The 7,654-nt window shown below is 43.4% G+C and overlaps 1 long non-coding RNA gene across 2 annotated transcripts; it reads right to left on the bottom strand.

Moving 5' to 3' along the window:
- Positions 1-450: 450 nt before the first annotated feature.
- On the bottom strand, positions 451-7,300 carry LOC121538308. Of its 2 annotated transcripts, none has more exons than XR_005995188.1 (3): positions 6,822-7,300; positions 6,322-6,363; positions 451-1,368 (listed from the first exon to the last, which is right to left on the bottom strand). It is a non-coding gene; the product is annotated as an uncharacterized LOC121538308 (long non-coding RNA). The 2 variants fall into 2 exon arrangements; XR_005995189.1 differs by lacking the exon at positions 451-1,368 and adding an exon at positions 4,429-4,463.
- Positions 7,301-7,654: the final 354 nt, after the last annotated feature.

Below are 7,654 nucleotides of genomic sequence, written 5' to 3'. Positions count from 1 at the left end.
GTCTTGTGGCTTAGGGGTAGAAGCTGTTAAGGGTCCTGTTGGTTCCATACTTACTGAATCGGTACTGATTGCCGTGCGGTAGCAGAGAGAACAGTCTATGACTTGGATGGCTGGAGACTGACACATTTTAGGGCCTTCCTCTGACACCGCCTGGTATAGAGGTCCTGAATGGCAGGGAGCTCGGCCCAAGTGATGTACTGGGCTGTACGCACTACCCTCGTGGGTGAACAGGGAGTACAGGAGGGGACTAAGCACGTACCCCTGAGGAGCCCCTGTGTTGAGGGTCAGCGTGGGGTCATAGCGTCAAAGATCCATGTTAATGTCTGTTAATGTTAATGTCTGTACATATGTCAGTTAATGTCTGTACATGTTATTGTCTGTTAATGTATGTACATGTTAATGTCTGTTAATGTCTGTACATGTTAATGTCTGTTTTTATGTGATCAAGCCAAAGACAATTACATTGTTTTTCAAATGTTCTAATATATTTATTGGATCTTCCAAGCTGTTTTTATTCTGTTACAGATAGGGTCATTCGTTGAAGCATAAGACAAGACAAAGATATTCAGATTTTTGACAATTCCTATTTTCATAAAATATAGGAATAACTGGAGACATGTTGGTTGGGTGGAGGCCACCTCTTTACGTTCTTCTCTTTACATATTATTTGTATTATTACTAAATTCTGTACTATGACAATTCTTCTGTATATATGTATTTGTTTTTCTTTCAAGTGGCAGTCCACAGGTAGGCCTACAATAGGAATATACATGTGAAAATATGGGTCAGAAAATATGAAATTAACTGAATATATGAATTGATATGAGTCTGAATATTGTACCGAATAAATAACAAAATGACTATAAATGTGTTCTCAAAAAAGCATATCACAACAATATCACACCCAAATGCACACACGAGCACAAATATACACGTTATTAAAAAAATCCAACCCTACATTTTGAGCACCTGGTCCCTGCGGCACTGAGTCAATCAGGTTTGCTGTCCAAAGCAGGTTTTGGTGATGGTGAGCTTCTTCATGGGGAAAATTTGAGCTTGTTAGAAAGACGGAGCGAGAAAGAGAGAGAGGGAAGGGAAGGGGGGAAAAGAGGTGTGTCTGCACTCTGTCAGGGAGTTCCCCATTCTCTCTATCAGAGTTGAGCTATCTTGCCCATTCTATTCTGGGACACCACTGAGGTAAGCACATCCCAACCTGATCCTGGTCCTGCACAACCACACCAGGGAGTGGATGCCACGCCACCGTCTCTCTCCATTGAGTCAATAACACATCTTGCATGGTCACTGACTCACTGGGTTGACCTTCACTGCTCCGCCACTCAACGCTTTCATGATGATTATATACAAGGTCTGAGAGCGGAAATAGAGGGACAGTGAGGAGAAAGAGAGGGAACGAGAAGAGAGAGATGGGGGGAAAGAGAGGAGAGAGAGAGGGAAAATCAGGTTAAACAGCCTGTCGAACATCTAATTCCAAAATAATGGGCATTAAAATGGAGTTGGTCCCCCCTTTGCTGCTATAACAGCCTCCACTCTTCTGGGAAGGCTTTCCACTAGATGTTGGGACATTGCTGCGGTGACTTGCTTCCATTCAGCCACGAGCATTAGTGAGGTCGGGCTCTGATGTTGGGCGGTTAGACCTGGCTCGCAGTCGGCGTTCCAATTCATCCCAAAGGTGTTCCATGGGGTTGAGTGAGGTCAGGGCTCTGTTCAGGCCAGTCAAGTTCTTCCACACCGATCTCGACAAACCATTTCTGTATGGACCTCGCTTTGTGCACGGGGGTATTGTCATGCTGAAACAGGAACTTCCACAAACTGTTGCCACAAATTTGGAAGCACAGAATCGTCTAGAATGTCATTGTATGCTGTAGCGCTAAGATTTCCCTTCACTGGAACTAAGGGGCCTAGCCCAAACAATGAACAACAACCCCAGACCATTATTCCTCCTCCACCAAATTTTACAATTGGAACTATGCATGCAGGCAGGTAGCCTTCTTCTGGCACAATTCCACTGCTCCAGAGTCCAATGGTGGCGAGCTTTACACCACTCCAGCCAAACACTTGTTTGCCAATGTTTGTCTATGGAGATTGCATGGCGGTGTGCTCGATTTTATACACCTTTCAGCAACGGTGTGGCTGAAATAGCCGATCCACTAATTTGTAGGGGTGTCCACATACTTTTGTACATATAGTGTATCATGGTTGGAAGGGGTGTGGATACTGTTCATGGAAAAGCATCCCTGTTATCATCTCAACGTACACTGCAGTATACACATTTACACAACACATATGACAATATACCAAGATGGAGGCCAATAAAGAGTACAAGCCCATAGAATACACACTGACAGAGACTGGCTGTGAGTTACGACCAGGTCATACGGATGGTAATTAAAGACAGAATGACAAGGTGGTGTGGAGCGGTGGCCATGCAGTCACAAACCCCTCCTGTCTGTCTCCGACTCCCCGCCTCAGTGATGGGTCAACAACCCATGACGATGGTAGGAGACGAGGCTCATCCAAGCTGCACAGTTATGATACCTTGTCTCTCTGACAGTGATGAACGGCCCAGCCCATTTTTACGATGTCCTCTGTGTGTTCAGTGCAGTTGAATACCTAGCTACCCCTCCCCAGTCCTGAGGTGTGTGTGTGTGAGTGTGAGTGTGAGAGAGAGAGAGAGAGAGAGAGGCATATCAGACCTCAATAGTAGAGTAAAATCACATACACTGAGGGAAAAAAGTATTTGATCCCCTGCTGATTTTGTACGTTTGCCCACTGACAAAGGCATGATCAGTCTATAATTTTAATGGTAGGTTTATTTGAATAGTGAGAGAGAATAACAACAAAAAAATCCAGAAAAAACATGTCAAAAATGTTATAAATTGATTTGCATTTTAAATGAGGGAAATAAGTATTTGACCCCCTCTCAAACAGAAAGATTTCTGGCTCCCAGGTGTCTTTTATACAGGTAACGAGCTGAGATTAGGAGCACACTCTTAAAGGGAGTGCTCCTAATCTCAGCTTGTTACCTGTATAAAAAGACACCTGTCCACAGAAGCAATCAATCAATCAATCAGATTCCAAACTCTCCACCATGGCCAAGACCAAAGACCTCTCCAAGGATGTCAGGGACAAGATTGTAGACCTACACAAGGCTGGAATGGGCTACAAGACCATCGCCAATCAGCTTGGTGAGAAGGTGACAACAGTTGGTGCGATTATTTGCAAATGGAAGAAACAAAAAAGAACTGTCAATCTCCCTCGGCCTGGGGCTCCATGCAAGATCTCACCTCATGGAGTTGCAATGATCATGAGAACGGTGAGGAATCAGCCCAGAACTACATGGGAGGATCTTGTCAATGATCTCAAGGCAGCTGGGACCATAGTCACCAACAAAACACTTGGTAACACACTACGCCGTGAAGGACTGAAATCCTGCAGCGCCCGCAAGGTCCCCCTGCTCAAGAAAGCACATATACAGGGCTGTCTGAAGTTTGCCATTGAACATCTGAATGATTCAGAGGAGAACTGGGTGAAAGTGTTGTGGTCAGATGAGACCAAAATCGAGCTCTTTGGCATCAACTCAACTCGCCGTGTTTGGAGGAGGAGGAATGCTGCCTATGACCCCAAGAACACCATCCCCACCGTCAAACATGGAGGTAAGGGGACAGGACAACTTCACCGCATCAAAGGGACGATGGACGGGGCCATGTACCGTCAAATCTTGGGTGAGAACCTCCTTCCCTCAGCAAGGGCATTGAAAATGGGTCGTGGATGGGTTTTGCCACCAAGTACTAAGTCATGTTTTGCAGAGGGGTCAAATACTTATTTCCCTCATTAAAATGCAAATCAATTTATAACATTATTGACATGGGTTGTTCTGGATTTTGTTGTTGTTATTCTGTCTCTCACTGTTAAAATAAACCTACCATTAATATTATAGACTGATCATTTCTTTGTCAGTGGTTAAACGTACAAAATCAGCAGGGGATCAAATACTTTTTTTTCCCTCACTGTATATATACACACACAGTACCAGTCAAAAGTTTGGACACACCTATTCATTCAAGGGTTTTTCTTTATTTGTACTATTTTCTACACTGTAGAATAATAGTGAAGACATCAAAACTATGAAATAACACATATAGAATCATTCTTCAAAGTAGCCACCCTTTGCCTTGATGACAGCTTTGCACACACTTGGCATTCTCTCAACCAGCTTCACCTGGAATGCTTTTCCAACAGTCTTGAAGGAGTTCCCACATATGCTGAGCACTTGTTGGCTGCTTTTCCTTCACTCTGCGGTCTGCGGTCCAACTCATTCCAAACCATCTAAATTGGGTTGAGGTCGGGTGATTGTGGAGGCCAGGTCATCTGATGCAGCACTCCATCACTCTCCTTCTTGGTCAAATGCCCTTTCACAGCCTAGAGGTGTTTTGGTCATTGTCCTGTTGAAAAACAAAATGATATCCCATCTGGTTTGCGCTTAGTGGGACTGGCGTATTGCTGCAGAATGCTGTGGTAGCCATGCTGGTTAAGGTATCTCAAATAGGGGGGAGCGAGGCTTAAGAGGGTTTTATAAATAAACATCAACCAGAGGGTCTTGTGCCGGGTATACAGAGATGATTTGTCCTATAAGGACCATTGGTGGCAAATCTGATGGCCGAATAGTAAAGGACATCTAGTCGCTCTCGAGCAGCCTTACCTGCCGATCTATAAATTACATCTCCGTAATCTAGCATGGGTAGGATGGTCATCTGAATCAGGGTTAGTTTGGCAGCTGGGGTGAAAGAGGAGCGATTACGATAGAGGAAACCAAGTCTAGATTGAACCTTAGCCTGCAGCTTGGATATGTGCTGAGAGAAGGACAGTGTACCGTCTAGCCATACTCCCAAGTACTTGTGTGAGGTGACTACCTCAAGTTCTAAACCAGGGGTTCTTAAACTTTTTCAGCCTGGGACCCAAATGAGAAATTCTGTGGTTTCCTGGTACCCAAGTTTATGAAAACAAATAACAATGAAATATCCATGTAAATAGAATAATTTTCATTCTGAACTGGAATAAACTGTTCGATCACATCACACAAATGTATAACAGAACACACACACACAGGCTCAGTTTTTGATAGGGTTGCACTAAGTAACAGTACAGATGAAACATGATCAGGCCTACTGTAGATTGCTGAAATAAAAGTATATTTTGGAACTGCTGTTAAAATACAAATCATTTTTATTCTGAACTGGAATAAACTGATTGATCACATCACACAGATGTAGACCAGAAAGAACACACACAAACACACACAGTCCTAATGAGAGGTGTGTGGCTGGTTGAAGTTTTCAACAAGAAGGTCTATTCTGGCCTCAGTTTTTGACAGTGCAACCCTGAGGTCATGCTCAGCATTGAGTCTGTTTCAACAATTGTTGATTCCTTGCCCTGGAGGCTTGTGTTCAGCTCACTGAGCTTTCTGAAAATGTCAACCAGGTAAGCCAGCCTAGCCAGCCACAGTTTGTCACAGAAGAGGTCTGCAAGGTCACTGTCCTCTTTCTCCAGATAGGCCAAAACCTCTCTGTTCCCACAGCCTCTCCCAGACCCTCCCCCTGGACAACCACCTAACCTCACAATGAAAGAGCAGGTGCTCATGGTCTGCTCCCATCTTACAAAACTCTCTCAACAGCCTTGTTTGAAGAGGTCTCTTCTTGATCAGATTCAGCACCTTTACGACTGAGTTGAAAACAGCCCCTAGGTTAGGTTGTAATGCTTTGCTGGCCAAAGACTCCTTGTGCAGAATAAAATGGGTCAGCTTCACGTTGGGCACCACTCTGCAGACATGAGCTATTAATCCAGAGTTGCACCCAGTCATGCATCTTGTACCATCAGTGCAAATCCCAACACAATTTGGCAAGTCATTTTGTAAATCTTTCAAATGAGTGTCTACCACCCTGAAAATGTTCTCTCCCCTTGTTGTTTGTAAATGGTCACAGAAAAAAAAATCCTCTTGGATATCATCATCATCAAATGCGTATCTTGCATATACCATGAACTGCGGAATTCCAGCCACATCTACTGACTCATCAAATTGAAGCGAGAATTTCTTGTGCCGTTTCATCTTTTCTATCACAGATGCTTGTATGTCAACTGACATATCTCTTATTCTTTTGCCCACTGTGTCATTGGAAAGTGGGACTGAGTTCACATTTTTTGCTGCCTCCTCACCCAAAAGAGAAACACAGACATCCCTCAGGCAGGGTTTGATGAGCTCCCCTCCTATACTGTGGGGATTCTTTGCCTTGGCAATATTTATACCTGGTATGAAGCTTTGAGGATAGTTCTGTTCCCTTCAAATGCCTGTAAGAGGGGCAGAGAAAGCCTTTTGTCAAAAGCCACCTACTGAGTTATCATGTTAAAATAAACATTCTAAATATGACCTACTCTTGATTTATCTTATCAGCTGTGTGTGTGTGTGTGTGTGTGTGTGTGTGTGTCTGTCTGTCTGTTCTACATCTGTGTGATGTGTTAAATCATTTTTATCCCAGTTCCGAATAAAAATGATTATTATTTTAACAGCAACAGTTCCAACCTATAATTATTCTCAACAATAATTTATACAGTAAGATGTACAGTAGGCCTGATCATTTTTCATCTTCATCTGTACTGTTACTTAAGGTTGCACTATCAGTAGCTAGCTAGCTAACTTGCTTTGGCTAACGTTAGCTAGCTAGCTAATAGCTGTGTACAAGGGGATTGTTTGAAAGATAAATCACATCTACTACTATGAGAGATAGTACTCTCTTATTTCTGCTTACCATCATCTGTTTTAAAATGACAACAATGCCTTGCTAGCTGACTTACTCTTCCACTGTCAAAGCACTATTTCCTGAAGCATTCTGCCCTGTTATGAAAGACCTCCTTGGGTTTACCGTCATGCTGTGGATGTCTGGTCAGGATGTGTCGTATTCGTTTGTTAGTTTTAAGCACTTCCACGGACAAAACACATTGCGCTCCTCGTTATTTCTCAAAGTTTGTATGAAACCAAGAGAGAGAAACTCTGTATTTGCGTTTCATGACGATTGAGCTCAGAATTTGTGGCTAGCTTTAGTCCATTCGATGTCAGCGGTGAGTGATGGCGATTGGGAATGACAAATCAGAGGCTGACAGCGCATCAGCTGCTGCTGAACGACAGCGTTGCTGAGTGTAGGTCGCGGAGTGATCTTCAAGAAAACTGCAGAAAAAATATAAACGGCGAAGCACACAGGCATCTCCCTCCAACTTGCGTAGCTGCCAAACTGAGCAGAGACACCGCTGCTAAGAAGAGAGCACACTAAACAGAGAACGCAATTGCACTTGGCCAAATCAATCCCAGTAATTAATGAAATAATTATACATTTACTCTAACACGTCACGACCCACCATTAACAGGTCCGACCCATACTTTAAGAAAGGCTGCTCTAAACCCTCAGAGGTAGTAATCACCCGGTGGGGGGTGGAATTATTTTTTACCCCAACCACATTACCTTTGTTTTGTAGTTGTTCAGAACAATGTTAAGGGAAGAGAAAGCTTGTTGGACATGAAGACAGCTTTGTTGTAGAGCGTTTAACATAAAATCCAGCTGAGTATAAGACTGTATCATCTGCATAT

The sequence above is a fragment of the Coregonus clupeaformis genome, chromosome 24, assembly GCF_020615455.1.
Source record: "Coregonus clupeaformis isolate EN_2021a chromosome 24, ASM2061545v1, whole genome shotgun sequence".
Lineage (NCBI taxonomy): Eukaryota > Metazoa > Chordata > Actinopteri > Salmoniformes > Salmonidae > Coregonus > Coregonus clupeaformis.
Note: the sequence above shows the minus strand (reverse complement) of the source record. Positions and strands in the feature narration are given on the sequence as shown.